Source organism: Rhipicephalus microplus, chromosome 3, assembly GCF_043290135.1.
Source record: "Rhipicephalus microplus isolate Deutch F79 chromosome 3, USDA_Rmic, whole genome shotgun sequence".
Classification (NCBI taxonomy): Eukaryota; Metazoa; Arthropoda; class Arachnida; order Ixodida; family Ixodidae; genus Rhipicephalus; species Rhipicephalus microplus.
Window position 1 is genome coordinate 229,604,067 of NC_134702.1, and position 14,300 is coordinate 229,618,366.

At 47.4% G+C, this 14,300-nt stretch overlaps 14 non-coding genes across 14 annotated transcripts; all 14 read right to left on the minus strand.

The window, feature by feature from the left end:
* Nucleotides 1-1,086: 1,086 nt before the first annotated feature.
* TRNAI-GAU (transfer RNA isoleucine (anticodon GAU)) lies at nt 1,087-1,159 on the minus strand. Its single transcript has one exon. It is a non-coding gene; the product is annotated as a tRNA-Ile (tRNA).
* Nucleotides 1,160-1,323: 164 nt separating this feature from the next.
* Nucleotides 1,324-1,396, minus strand: TRNAL-CAA (transfer RNA leucine (anticodon CAA)). Its single transcript has one exon. It is a non-coding gene; the product is annotated as a tRNA-Leu (tRNA).
* Nucleotides 1,397-3,445: 2,049 nt separating this feature from the next.
* On the minus strand, nt 3,446-3,518 carry TRNAM-CAU (transfer RNA methionine (anticodon CAU)). The gene has a single exon. It is a non-coding gene; the product is annotated as a tRNA-Met (tRNA).
* Nucleotides 3,519-3,920: 402 nt separating this feature from the next.
* Nucleotides 3,921-3,993, minus strand: TRNAM-CAU (transfer RNA methionine (anticodon CAU)). Its single transcript has one exon. It is a non-coding gene; the product is annotated as a tRNA-Met (tRNA).
* Nucleotides 3,994-4,868: 875 nt separating this feature from the next.
* Nucleotides 4,869-4,941, minus strand: TRNAM-CAU (transfer RNA methionine (anticodon CAU)). Its single transcript has one exon. It is a non-coding gene; the product is annotated as a tRNA-Met (tRNA).
* A 639-nt stretch (nt 4,942-5,580) lies between these two features.
* On the minus strand, nt 5,581-5,653 carry TRNAI-GAU (transfer RNA isoleucine (anticodon GAU)). Its single transcript has one exon. It is a non-coding gene; the product is annotated as a tRNA-Ile (tRNA).
* A 164-nt stretch (nt 5,654-5,817) lies between these two features.
* TRNAM-CAU (transfer RNA methionine (anticodon CAU)) lies at nt 5,818-5,890 on the minus strand. Its single transcript has one exon. It is a non-coding gene; the product is annotated as a tRNA-Met (tRNA).
* Nucleotides 5,891-7,477: 1,587 nt separating this feature from the next.
* TRNAI-GAU (transfer RNA isoleucine (anticodon GAU)) lies at nt 7,478-7,550 on the minus strand. The gene has a single exon. It is a non-coding gene; the product is annotated as a tRNA-Ile (tRNA).
* Nucleotides 7,551-7,714: 164 nt separating this feature from the next.
* On the minus strand, nt 7,715-7,787 carry TRNAM-CAU (transfer RNA methionine (anticodon CAU)). Its single transcript has one exon. It is a non-coding gene; the product is annotated as a tRNA-Met (tRNA).
* Nucleotides 7,788-9,134: 1,347 nt separating this feature from the next.
* Nucleotides 9,135-9,207, minus strand: TRNAM-CAU (transfer RNA methionine (anticodon CAU)). The gene has a single exon. It is a non-coding gene; the product is annotated as a tRNA-Met (tRNA).
* A 3,230-nt stretch (nt 9,208-12,437) lies between these two features.
* Nucleotides 12,438-12,510, minus strand: TRNAM-CAU (transfer RNA methionine (anticodon CAU)). Its single transcript has one exon. It is a non-coding gene; the product is annotated as a tRNA-Met (tRNA).
* Nucleotides 12,511-12,911: 401 nt separating this feature from the next.
* Nucleotides 12,912-12,984, minus strand: TRNAM-CAU (transfer RNA methionine (anticodon CAU)). Its single transcript has one exon. It is a non-coding gene; the product is annotated as a tRNA-Met (tRNA).
* Nucleotides 12,985-13,622: 638 nt separating this feature from the next.
* TRNAV-UAC (transfer RNA valine (anticodon UAC)) lies at nt 13,623-13,695 on the minus strand. The gene has a single exon. It is a non-coding gene; the product is annotated as a tRNA-Val (tRNA).
* A 164-nt stretch (nt 13,696-13,859) lies between these two features.
* Nucleotides 13,860-13,932, minus strand: TRNAM-CAU (transfer RNA methionine (anticodon CAU)). The gene has a single exon. It is a non-coding gene; the product is annotated as a tRNA-Met (tRNA).
* Nucleotides 13,933-14,300: the final 368 nt, after the last annotated feature.

Below are 14,300 nucleotides of genomic sequence, written 5' to 3' on the forward strand. Positions count from 1 at the left end.
CGCAACCGGTGTCATTAGTTCCCACAAATTGAAGGTCGAAAAAATAAGAAAACCAAGCAACAGTCATTCATTACTGCTCCAGACAGCGCACACCTCACGACCTAATTAAACTCTCATTAGCAAACAAAAAACGGCACCACCTTTGCCCCTGGTGAGGTTTGAACTCACGACCTTCACATTATGAGACTGACGCGCTGCCCACTGCGCTACCGAGGCGGAGAGGGGTCAATGGGAAACACAATCGTTTTCGATAGTTTCCACAAATTAAAGGTGGAAAAAATAAGAAAACCGAGCAATAGTCATTCATTACTGCTCCAGACAGTGCACCCCTCATGACCTAATTATTCTTTCATAAGCAAACAAAAAACTGCACCTCTTTGCCCCGGGTGAGGTTCGAACTCACGACCTTCAGATTATGAGACGGACGCGATGCCTACTGCGCTACCGAGGCGGACAGTTGTCACTGGGAAACGCAACCGGGATCATTAGTTCCCACAAATTAAAGGTCAAAAAAGTAAGAAAACCGAGAACAGTCAATCATTACTGCTCCAGACAGCGCAACCCTCACGACCCAATGAAAGTCTCATAAGCAAACAAAAAATCTGCTCCAACTTCCCCGGGTGAAGATTGAACTCACGACCTTCAGTATATGAGACTCACGCGCTACCTACTTCGCTACCAAGGCGGACAGATGTCACTGGGAAACACAACCTGTATCGATAGTTCCCACAAATTCAAGGTCGAAAAAACAAGAAAACCGAGCAACAGTCATTCATTACTGCTCCACACAGCGCACCCCTCATGACCTAATTAAACTATCATAAGCAAACAAAAAAACTGCACCGCCTTTGCCCCGGGTGAGGACTGAACTCACGACCTTCAGATTATGACACTGACACGCTGCCTACTGCGCTATCTAGGCGGACAGGTGTCACTGGAAAACGCAACCGGGATCATTAGTTCCCACATATTAAAGGCCGAAAAACTAAGAAAACCGAGCAACAGTCATTCATTACTGCTCCAGACAGCGCACCCCTCACGACCTAATTATTCTCTCATAAGCAAACAAAAAAACTGCACCGCCTTGGCCCTGGGTTAGGATTGAACTCACGACCTTCAGATTATCAGACTGACGCGCTGCCTACTGCGCTACCGAGGCAGACAGCGGTAACTGGGAGACGCAACCGGTGTCATTAGTTCCCACAAATTGAAGGTCGAAAAAATAAGAAAACCAAGCAACAGTCATTCATTACTGCTCCAGACAGCGCACCCCTCACGACCTAATTAAACTCTCATTAGCAAACAAAACATCTGCACCGCTTTTGCCCCGGGTGAGGATTGAACTCGCGACCTTCAGATTTTGACACTGACGTGCTGCCTACTGCACTATCGAGGCGGACAGGTGTCACTGGGAAACGCAACCAGGATCATTAGTTCCCACAAATTAAAGGTCAAAAAAGTAAGAAAACCGAGAACAGTCAATCATTACTGCTCAAGACGGCGCAACCCTCACGACCCAATTAAACTCTCATAAGCAAACAAAAAATATGCTCCAACTTCCCCGGGTGAAGATTGAACTCACGACCTTCAGTATATGAGACTGAGGCGCTACCTACTGCGCTACCAAGGCGGACAGATGTCACTGGGAAACACAACCGGTATCGATAGTTCCCACAAATTCAAGGTCGAAAAAATAAGAAAACCGAGCAACAGTCATTCATTACTGCTCCACACAGCGCACCCCTAACGACCTAATTAGACTCTCACAAGCAAACAAAAAATCTGTACCTTCTTTGCCCCGGGTGTGGATTGAACTCACGACCTTCAGATTATGAGACTGACGCGCTGCCTACTGCGCTATCTAGGCGGACAGGTATCACTAGAAAACGCAACCGGGATCCTTAGTTCCCACAAACTAAAGGCCGAAAAAGTAAGAAAACCGAGCAACAGTCATTCATTACTGCTCCAGACAGCAAACCCCTCGCGACCTAATTAAACTATCATAAGCAAACAAAAAAACTGCACCGCCTTTGCCCCGGGTGAGGATTGAACTCACGACCTTCCGATTATGACACTGACACGCTGCCTACTGCGCTATCTAGGCGGACAGGTGTCACTGAAAAACGCAACCGGGATCATTAGTTCCCACAATTTAAAGGCCGAAAAACTGAGAAAACCGAGCAACAGTCATTCATTACTGTTCCAGACAGCGCACCCCTCACGACCTAAATAAACTCTCATAAGTAAACAAGAAAACGGCACCACCTTTGCCACGGGTGAGGATTGACCTCACGACCTTCAGTATATGAGACTGACGCGCTATCTACTGCACTACCGAGGCGGACAGGTGTCACTGGGAAACACAACCGGTATCAATAGTTCCCACAAGTTAAAGGTCGAAAAAGTAAGAAAACTCAGCAACAGCCATTCATTACTGCTGCAGACAGCGCACCCTTCACGACTTATTTAAACTCTCATAAGCAAACAAAAAAACTGCACCGCCTTTGCCCCGGGTTAGGATTAACTCACGACCTTCAGATTATGAAACTGACGCACTGCCTACTGCGCTACCGAGGCAGACTGCGGTAACTGGGAGACGCAACCGGTGTCATTAGTTCCCACAAATTGAAGGTCGAAAAAAGAAGAAAACCAAGCAACAGTCATTCATTACTGCTCCAGACAGCGCACACCTCACGACCTAATTAAACTCTCATTAGCAAACAAAAAACTGCACCACCTTTGCCCCTGGTGAGGTTTGAACTCACGACCTTCACATTATGAGACTGACGCGCTGCCCACTGCGCTACCGAGGCGGAGAGGGGTCACTGGGAAACACAACCATTTTCGATAGTTTCCACAAATAAAGGTGGAAAAAATAAGAAAACCGAGCAATAGTCATCCATTACTGCTCCAGACAGTGCACCCCTCATGACCTAATTATTTTTTCATAAGCAAACAAAAAACTGCACCTCTTTGCCCCGGGTGAGGTTCGAACTCACGACCTTCAGATTATGAGACGGCCGCGCTGCCTACTGCGCTACCGAGGCGGACAGTTGTCACTGGGAAACGCAACCGGGATCATTAGTTCCCACAATTTAAAGGTCAAAAAAGTAAGAAAACCGAGAACAGTCAATTATTACTGCTCCAGACAGCGCAACCCTCACGACCCAATGAAACTCTCATAAGCAAACAAAAAATCTGCTCCAACTTCCCCGGGTGAAGATTGAACTCACGACCTTCAGTATATGAGACTCCCGCGCTACCTACTTCGCTACCAAGGCGGACAGATGTCACTGGGAAACACAACCTGTATCGATAGTTCCCACAAATTCAAGGTCGAAAAAACAAGAAAACCAAGCAACAGTCATTCATTACTGCTCCACACAGCGCACCCCTCACGACCTAATTAAACTATCATAAGCAAACAAAAAAACTGCACCGCCTTTGCCCCGGGTTAGGATTGAACTCACGACCTTCAGATTATGAGACTGACGCGCTGCCTACTGCGCTACCGAGGCAGACGGGGGTCACTTGGAAACGCAACCGGTATCATTAGTTCCCACAAATTATAAGTCGAAAAAGTAAGAAAACTGAGCAACAGCCATTCATTACTGCTCCACACAGCGCACCCCTAACGGCCTAATTAAACTCTCACAAGCAAACAAAAAATCTTTACCTCCTTTGCCCCGGTTGTGGATTGAACTCACGACCTTCAGGTTATGACACTGACGCGCTGCCTACTGCGCTACCGAGGCGGACAGGTGTCACTGGGAAACGCAACCGGTATCATTAGTTCCCAGAAGTGTAAGTTCGAAAAGGTAAGAAAACCGAGCAACAGTCATTCATTACTGCTCCAGACAGCGCACCCCTCACGACCTAATTAAACTCTCATAAGCAAACAAAAAAAACTGCACCGCCTTTGCCCCGGGTTAGGATTGAACTCACGACCCTCAGATTATGAGACTGACGCGCTGCCTACTGCGCTACCGAGGCAGACAGCGGTAACTGGGACACGCAACCGGTGTCAATAGTTCCCACAAATTGAAGGTCGAAAAAATAAGAAAACCAAGCAACAGTCATTCATTACTGCTCCAGACAGCGCACCCCTCACGACCTAATTAAACTCTCATTAGCAAACAAAAAACTGCACCACCTTTGCCCCTCGTGAGGTTTGAACTCACGACCTTCACATTATGAGACTGACGCGCTGCCTACTGCGCTACCGAGGCGGACAGGTGTCACTGGGAAACACAACCATTATCGATAGTTTCCACAAAAAATAAAGGTCGAAAAAATAAGAAAACCGAGCAACAGTCATTCATTACTGCTCCAGACAGTGCACCGCTCATGACCTAATTAAACTCTCATAAGCAAACAAAACATCTGCACCGCTTTTCTCCGGGTGAAGATTGAACTCGCGACCTTCAGATTTTGACACTGACGTGCTGCCTACTGTGCTATCGAGGCGGACAGGTGTCACTGGAAAACGCAACCAGGATCATTAGTTCCCACAAATTAAAGGTCGAAAAAGTAAGAAAATCGAGCAACAGTCATTCATTACTGCTCCAGACAGCGCACCCCTCACGACCTAATTAAACTCTCAGAAGCAAACAAAGAAACTGCACCAACTTTGCCCCCTGTGAGGGTTGAACTCACGACCTTCAGATTGTAAGACTGATGCTCTGCCTACTGTGCTACCGAGGCGGACAGGTGTCACTGGGAAACGCAACCGGTATCATTAGTTCCCAGAAGTGTAAGGCCGAAAAGGTAAGAAAACCGAGCAACAGTCATTCATTACTGCTCCAGACACCGCACCCCTCACGACCTAAATAAACTCTCATAAGTTAACAAGAAAACGGCACCACTTTTGCCACGGGTGAGGATTGAACTCACGACCTTCAGTATATGAGACTGACGTGCTACCTACTGCACTACCGAGGCGGAAGGGTGTCACTGGGAAACACAACCGGTATCAATAGTTCCCACAAGTTAAAGGTCGAAAAAGTAAGAAAACTCAGCAACAGTCATTCATTACTGCTCCCGAAAGCGCACCCCTCACGACCTAATTAAACTCTCATTAGCAAACAAAAAACTGCCCCACCTTTGCCCCTGGTAAGGTTTGAACTCACGACCTTCACATTATGAGACTGACGCGCTGCCTACTGCGCTACCGAGGCGGACAGGGGTCACTGGGAAACACAACCGTTATCGATTGTTTCCACAAAAAATAAAGGTGGAAAAAATAAGAAAACAGAGCAACAGTCATTCATTACTGCTCCAGACAGTGCACCCCCTCAGGACCTAATGAAACTCTCATAAGCAAACAAAACATCTGCACCGCTTTTGCCCCGGGTGAGGATTGAACTCGCGACCTTCAGATTATGAGACTGACGCGCTGCCTACTGCGCTATCGAGGCGGACAGGTGTCACTGGGAAACGCAACCGGGATCATTAGTTCCCACAAATTAAAGGTCGAAATGTAAGAAAACTGAGCAACAGTCGTTCATTACTGCTCCAGACAGCGCAACCCTCACGACCTAATTAAACTCTCAGAAGCAAACAAAGAAACTGCACCAACTTTGCCCCGTGTGAGGGTTGAACTCACGACCTTCAGATTATCAGACTGATGCTCTGCCTACTGTGCTACCGAGGCGGACAGGTGTCACTGGGAAACGCAACCGGTATCATTAGTTCCCAGAAGTGTAAGGCCGAAAAGGTAAGAAAACCGAGCAACAGTAATTCATTACTGCTCCAGACACCGCACCCCTCACGACCTAAATAAACTCTCATAAGTTAACAAGAAAACGGCACCACTTTTGCCACGGGTGAGGATTGAACTCACGACCTTCAGTATATGAGACTGACGTGCTACCTACTGCACTACCGAGGCGGACAGGTGTCACTGGGAAACACAACCGGTATCAATAGTTCCCACAAGTTAAAGGTCGAAAAAGTAAGAAAACTCAGCAACAGTCATTCATTACTGCTCCAGAGAGCGCACCCCTCACGACCTAATTAAACTCTCATTAGCAAACAAAAAACTGCACCACCTTTGCCCCTGGTGAGGTTTGAACTCACGACTTTCACATTATGAGACTGACGCGCTGCCTACTGCGCTGCCGAGGCGGACAGGGGTCACTGGGAAACACAACCGTTATCGATAGTTTCCACAAAAAATAAAGGTGAAAAAATAAGAAAACCGAGCAACAGTCATTCAATACTGCTCCAGACAGTGCACCCCTAATGACCTAATCAAACTCTCATAAGCAAACAAAACATCTGCACCGCTTTGGCCCCGGGTGAGGATTGAACTCGCGACCTTCAGATTTTGACACTGACGTGCTGCCTACTGCGCTATCGAGGCGGACAGGTGTCACTGGGAAACGCAACCAGGATCATTAGTTCCCACAAATTAAAGGTCGAAAAAGTAAGAAAACCGAGCAACAGTCATTCATTACTGCTCCCGACAGCGCACCCCTCACGACCTAATTAAACTCTCATAAGCAAACAAAAACACTGCACCGCCTTTGCCTCGGGTGAGGATTGAACTCACGACCTTCAGGTTATGAGACTTGCGCGCTACCTACTGCGCTACCGAGGTGGACAGGTGTCACTGGGAAACGCAACCGCTATCATTAGTTCCCAGAAGTGTAAGGTCGAAAAGGTAAGAAAATTGAGCAACAGTCATTCATTACTGCTCCAGACACCGCACCCCTCACGACCTAAATAAACTCTCATAAGTAAACAAGAAAACGGCACCACCTTTGCCACGGGTGAGGATTGAACTCACGACCTTCAGTATATGAGACTGACGCGCTATCTACTGCACTACCGAGGCGGACAGGTGTCACTGGGAAACACAACCGGTATCAATAGTTCCCACAAGTTAAAGGTCGAAAAAGTAAGAAAACTCAGCAACAGTCATTCATTACTGCTCCCGAAAGCGCACCCCTCACGACCTAATTAAACTCTCATTAGCAAACAAAAAACTGCCCCACCTTTGCCCCTGGTAAGGTTTGAACTCACGACCTTCACATTATGAGACTGACGCGCTGCCTACTGCGCTACCGAGGCGGACAGGGGTCACTGGGAAACACAACCGTTATCGATTGTTTCCACAAAAAATAAAGGTGGAAAAAATAAGAAAACAGAGCAACAGTCATTCATTACTGCTCCAGACAGTGCACCCCCTCAGGACCTAATTAAACTCTCATAAGCAAACAAAACATCTGCACCGCTTTTGCCCCGGGTGAGGATTGAACTCGCGACCTTCAGATTATGAGACTGACGCGCTGCCTACTGCGCTATCGAGGCGGACAGGTGTCACTGGGAAACGCAACCGGGATCATTAGTTCCCACAAATTAAAGGTCGAAATGTAAGAAAACTGAGCAACAGTCGTTCATTACTGCTCCAGACAGCGCAACCCTCACGACCTAATTAAACTCTCAGAAGCAAACAAAGAAACTGCACCAACTTTGCCCCGTGTGAGGGTTGAACTCACGACCTTCAGATTATCAGACTGATGCTCTGCCTACTGTGCTACCGAGGCGGACAGGTGTCACTGGGAAACGCAACCGGTATCATTAGTTCCCAGAAGTGTAAGGCCGAAAAGGTAAGAAAACCGAGCAACAGTCATTCATTACTGCTCCAGACACCGCACCCCTCACGACCTAAATAAACTCTCATAAGTTAACAAGAAAACGGCACCACTTTTGCCACGGGTGAGGATTGAACTCACGACCTTCAGTATATGAGACTGACGTGCTACCTACTGCACTACCGAGGCGGACAGGTGTCACTGGGAAACACAACCGGTATCAATAGTTCCCACAAGTTAAAGGTCGAAAAAGTAAGAAAACTCAGCAACAGTCATTCATTACTGCTCCAGAGAGCGCACCCCTCACGACCTAATTAAACTCTCATTAGCAAACAAAAAACTGCACCACCTTTGCCCCTGGTGAGGTTTGAACTCACGACTTTCACATTATGAGACTGACGCGCTGCCTACTGCGCTGCCGAGGCGGACAGGGGTCACTGGGAAACACAACCGTTATCGATAGTTTCCACAAAAAATAAAGGTGAAAAAAATAAGAAAACCGAGCAACAGTCATTCAATACTGCTCCAGACAGTGCACCCCTAATGACCTAATCAAACTCTCATAAGCAAACAAAACATCTGCACCGCTTTGGCCCCGGGTGAGGATTGAACTCGCGACCTTCAGATTTTGACACTGACGTGCTGCCTACTGCGCTATCGAGGCGGACAGGTGTCACTGGGAAACGCAACCAGGATCATTAGTTCCCACAAATTAAAGGTCGAAAAAGTAAGAAAACCGAGCAACAGTCATTCATTACTGCTCCCGACAGCGCACCCCTCACGACCTAATTAAACTCTCATAAGCAAACAAAAACACTGCACCGCCTTTGCCTCGGGTGAGGATTGAACTCACGACCTTCAGGTTATGAGACTTGCGCGCTACCTACTGCGCTACCGAGGTGGACAGGTGTCACTGGGAAACGCAACCGCTATCATTAGTTCCCAGAAGTGTAAGGTCGAAAAGGTAAGAAAATTGAGCAACAGTCATTCATTACTGCTCCAGACACCGCACCCCTCACGACCTAAATAAACTCTCATAAGTAAACAAGAAAACGGCACCACCTTTGCCACGGGTGAGGATTGAACTCACGACCTTCAGTATATGAGACTGACGCGCTATCTACTGCACTACCGAGGCGGACAGGTGTCACTGGGAAACACAACCGGTATCAATAGTTCCCACAAGTTAAAGGTCGAAAATGTAAGAAAACCAAGCAACAGTCATTCATTACTGCTGCAGACAGCGCACCCTTCACGACCTAATTAAACTCTCATTAGCAAACAAAAAACGGCACCACCTTTGCCCCTGGTGAGGTTTGAACTCACGACCTTCACATTATGAGACTGACGCGCTGCCCACTGCGCTACCGAGGCGGAGAGGGGTCAATGGGAAACACAATCGTTTTCGATAGTTTCCACAAATTAAAGGTGGAAAAAATAAGAAAACCGAGCAATAGTCATTCATTACTGCTCCAGACAGTGCACCCCTCATGACCTAATTATTCTTTCATAAGCAAACAAAAAACTGCACCTCTTTGCCCCGGGTGAGGTTCGAACTCACGACCTTCAGATTATGAGACGGACGCGCTGCCTACTGCGCTACCGAGGCGGACAGTTGTCACTGGGAAACGCAACCGGGATCATTAGTTCCCACAAATTAAAGGTCAAAAAAGTAAGAAAACCGAGAACAGTCAATCATTACTGCTCCAGACAGCGCAACCCTCACGACCCAATGAAAGTCTCATAAGCAAACAAAAAATCTGCTCCAACTTCCCCGGGTGAAGATTGAACTCACGACCTTCAGTATATGAGACTCACGCGCTACCTACTTCGCTACCAAGGCGGACAGATGTCACTGGGAAACACAACCTGTATCGATAGTTCCCACAAATTCAAGGTCGAAAAAACAAGAAAACCGAGCAACAGTCATTCATTACTGCTCCACACAGCGCACCCCTCACGACCTAATTAAACTATCATAAGCAAACAAAAAAACTGCACCGCCTTTGCCCCGGGTGAGGACTGAACTCACGACCTTCAGATTATGACACTGACACGCTGCCTACTGCGCTATCTAGGCGGACAGGTGTCACTGGAAAACGCAACCGGGATCATTAGTTCCCACAAATTAAAGGCCGAAAAACTAAGAAAACCGAGCAACAGTCATTCATTACTGCTCCAGACAGCGCACCCCTCACGACCTAATTATTCTCTCATAAGCAAACAAAAAAACTGCACCGCCTTTGCCCTGGGTTAGGATTGAACTCGCGACCTTCAGATTATCAGACTGACGCGCTGCCTACTGCGCTACCGAGGCAGACAGCGGTAACTGGGAGACGCAACCGGTGTCATTAGTTCCCACAAATTGAAGGTCGAAAAAATAAGAAAACCAAGCAACAGTCATTCATTACTGCTCCAGACAGCGCACCCCTCACGACCTAATTAAACTCTCATTAGCAAACAAAACATCTGCACCAAATTTGCCCCGGGTGAGGATTGAACTCGCGACCTTCAGATTTTGACACTGACGTGCTGCCTACTGCACTATCGAAGCGGACAGGTGTCACTGGGAAACGCAACCAGGATCATTAGTTCCCACAAATTAAAGGTCAAAAAAGTAAGAAAACCGAGAACAGTCAATCATTACTGCTCAAGACGGCGCAACCCTCACGACCCAATTAAACTCTCATAAGCAAACAAAAAATATGCTCCAATTCCCCGGGTGAAGATTGAACTCACGACCTTCAGTATATGAGACTGAGGCGCTACCTACTGCGCTACCAAGGCGGACAGATGTCACTGGGAAACACAACCGGTATCGATAGTTCCCACAAATTCAAGGTCGAAAAAATAAGAAAACCGAGCAACAGTCATTCATTACTGCTCCACACAGCGCACCCCTAACGACCTAATTAGACTCTCACAAGCAAACAAAAAATCTGTACCTTCTTTGCCCCGGGTGTGGATTGAACTCACGACCTTCAGATTATGAGACTGACGCGCTGCCTACTGCGCTATCTAGGCGGACAGGTATCACTAGAAAACGCAACCGGGATCCTTAGTTCCCACAAACTAAAGGCCGAAAAAGTAAGAAAACCGAGCAACAGTCATTCATTACTGCTCCAGACAGCAAACCCCTCGCGACCTAATTAAACTATCATAAGCAAACAAAAAAACTGCACCGCCTTTGCCCCGGGTGAGGATTGAACTCACGACCTTCCGATTATGACACTGACACGCTGCCTACTGCGCTATCTAGGCGGACAGGTGTCACTGGAAAACGCAACCGGGATCATTAGTTCCCACAATTTAAAGGCCGAAAAACTAAGAAAACCGAGCAACAGTCATTCATTACTGTTCCAGACAGCGCACCCCTCACGACCTAAATAAACTCTCATAAGTAAACAAGAAAACGGCACCACCTTTGCCACGGGTGAGGATTGACCTCACGACCTTCAGTATATGAGACTGACGCGCTATCTACTGCACTACCGAGGCGGACAGGTGTCACTGGGAAACACAACCGGTATCAATAGTTCCCACAAGTTAAAGGTCGAAAAAGTAAGAAAACTCAGCAACAGCCATTCATTACTGCTGCAGACAGCGCACCCTTCACGACTTATTTAAACTCTCATAAGCAAACAAAAAAACTGCACCGCCTTTGCCCCGGGTTAGGATTAACTCACGACCTTCAGATTATGAAACTGACGCACTGCCTACTGCGCTACCGAGGCAGACTGCGGTAACTGGGAGACGCAACCGGTGTCATTAGTTCCCACAAATTGAAGGTCGAAAAAAGAAGAAAACCAAGCAACAGTCATTCATTACTGCTCCAGACAGCGCACACCTCACGACCTAATTAAACTCTCATTAGCAAACAAAAAACTGCACCACCTTTGCCCCTGGTGAGGTTTGAACTCACGACCTTCACATTATGAGACTGACGCGCTGCCCACTGCGCTACCGCGGCGGAGAGGGGTCACTGGGAAACACAACCGTTTTCGATAGTTTCCACAAATAAAGGTGGAAAAAATAAGAAAACCGAGCAATAGTCATTCATTACTGCTCCAGACAGTGCACCCCTCATGACCTAATTATTTTTTCATAAGCAAACAAAAAACTGCACCTCTTTGCCCCGGGTGAGGTTCGAACTCACGACCTTCAGATTATGAGACGGCCGCGCTGCCTACTGCGCTACCGAGGCGGACAGTTGTCACTGGGAAACGCAACCGGGATCATTAGTTCCCACAATTTAAAGGTCAAAAAAGTAAGAAAACCGAGAACAGTCAATCATTACTGCTCCAGACAGCGCAACCCTCACGACCCAATGAAACTCTCATAAGCAAACAAAAAATCTGCTCCAACTTCCCCGGGTGAAGATTGAACTCACGACCTTCAGTATATGAGACTCCCGCGCTACCTACTTCGCTACCAAGGCGGACAGATGTCACTGGGAAACACAACCTGTATCGATAGTTCCCACAAATTCAAGGTCGAAAAAACAAGAAAACCAAGCAACAGCCATTCATTACTGCTCCACACAGCGCACCCCTCACGACCTAATTAAACTATCATAAGCAAACAAAAAAACTGCACCGCCTTTGCCCCGGGTGAGGACTGAACTCACGACCTTCAGATTATGACACTGACACGCTGCCTACTGCGCTATCTAGGCGGACAGGTGTCACTGGAAAACGCAACCGGGATCATTAGTTCCCACAAATTAAAGGCCGAAAAACTAAGAAAACCGAGCAACAGTCATTCATTACTGCTCCAGACAGCGCACCCCTCACGACCTAATTAAACTATCATAAGCAAACAAAAAAACTGCACCGCCTTTGCCCCGGGTTAGGATTGAACTCACGACCTTCAGATTATGAGACTGACGCGCTGCCTACTGCGCTACCGAGGCAGACGGGGGTCACTTGGAAACGCAACCGGTATCATTAGTTCCCACAAATTATAAGTCGAAAAAGTAAGAAAACTGAGCAACAGCCATTCATTACTGCTCCACACAGCGCACCCCTAACGGCCTAATTAAACTCTCACAAGCAAACAAAAAATCTTTACCTCCTTTGCCCCGGTTGTGGATTGAACTCACGACCTTCAGGTTATGACACTGACGCGCTGCCTACTGCGCTACCGAGGCGGACAGGTGTCACTGGGAAACGCAACCGGTATCATTAGTTCCCAGAAGTGTAAGGTCGAAAAGGTAAGAAAACCGAGCAACAGTCATTCATTACTGCTCCAGACAGCGCACCCCTCACGACCTAATTAAACTCTCATAAGCAAACAAAAAAACTGCACCGCCTTTGCCCCGGGTTAGGATTGAACTCACGACCTTCAGATTATGAGACTGACGCGCTGCCTACTGCGCTACCGAGGCAGACAGCGGTAACTGGGAGACGCAACCGGTGTCAATAGTTCCCACAAATTGAAGGTCGAAAAAATAAGAAAACCAAGCAACAGTCATTCATTACTGCTCCGGACAGCGCACCCCTCACGACCTAATTAAACTCTCATTAGCAAACAAAAAACTGCACCACCTTTGCCCCTCGTGAGGTTTGAACTCACGACCTTCACATTATGAGACTGACGCGCTGCCTACTGCGCTACCGAGGCGGACAGGTGTCACTGGGAAACACAACCATTATCGATAGTTTCCACAAAAAATAAAGGTCGAAAAAATAAGAAAACCGAGCAACAGTCATTCATTACTGCTCCAGACAGTGCACCGCTCATGACCTAATTAAACTCTCATAAGCAAACAAAACATCTGCACCGCTTTTCTCCGGGTGAAGATTGAACTCGCGACCTTCAGATTTTGACACTGACGTGCTGCCTACTGTGCTATCGAGGCGGACAGGTGTCACTGGAAAACGCAACCAGGATCATTAGTTCCCACAAATTAAAGGTCGAAAAAGTAAGAAAATCGAGCAACAGTCATTCATTACTGCTCCAGACAGCGCACCCCTCACGACCTAATTAAACTCTCAGAAGCAAACAAAGAAACTTCACCAACTTTGCCCCGTGTGAGGGTTGAACTCACGACCTTCAGATTGTAAGACTGATGCTCTGCCTACTGTGCTACCGAGGCGGACAGGTGTCACTGGGAAACGCAACCGGTATCATTAGTTCCCAGAAGTGTAAGGCCGAAAAGGTAAGAAAACCGAGCAACAGTCATTCATTACTGCTCCAGACACCGCACCCCTCACGACCTAAATAAACTCTCATAAGTTAACAAGAAAACGGCACCACTTTTGCCACGGGTGAGGATTGAACTCACGACCTTCAGTATATGAGACTGACGTGCTACCTACTGCACTACCGAGGCGGAAGGGTGTCACTGGGAAACACAACCGGTATCAATAGTTCCCAAAAGGTAAAGGTCGAAAAAGTAAGAAAACTCAGCAACAGTCATTCATTACTGCTCCCGAAAGCGCACCCCTCACGACCTAATTAAACTCTCATTAGCAAACAAAAAACTGCCCCACCTTTGCCCCTGGTAAGGTTTGAACTCACGACCTTCACATTATGAGACTGACGCGCTGCCTACTGCGCTACCGAGGCGGACAGGGGTCACTGGGAAACACAACCGTTATCGATTGTTTCCACAAAAAATAAAGGTGGAAAAAATAAGAAAACAGAGCAACAGTCATTCATTACTGCTCCAGACAGTGCACCCCCTCAGGACCTAATTAA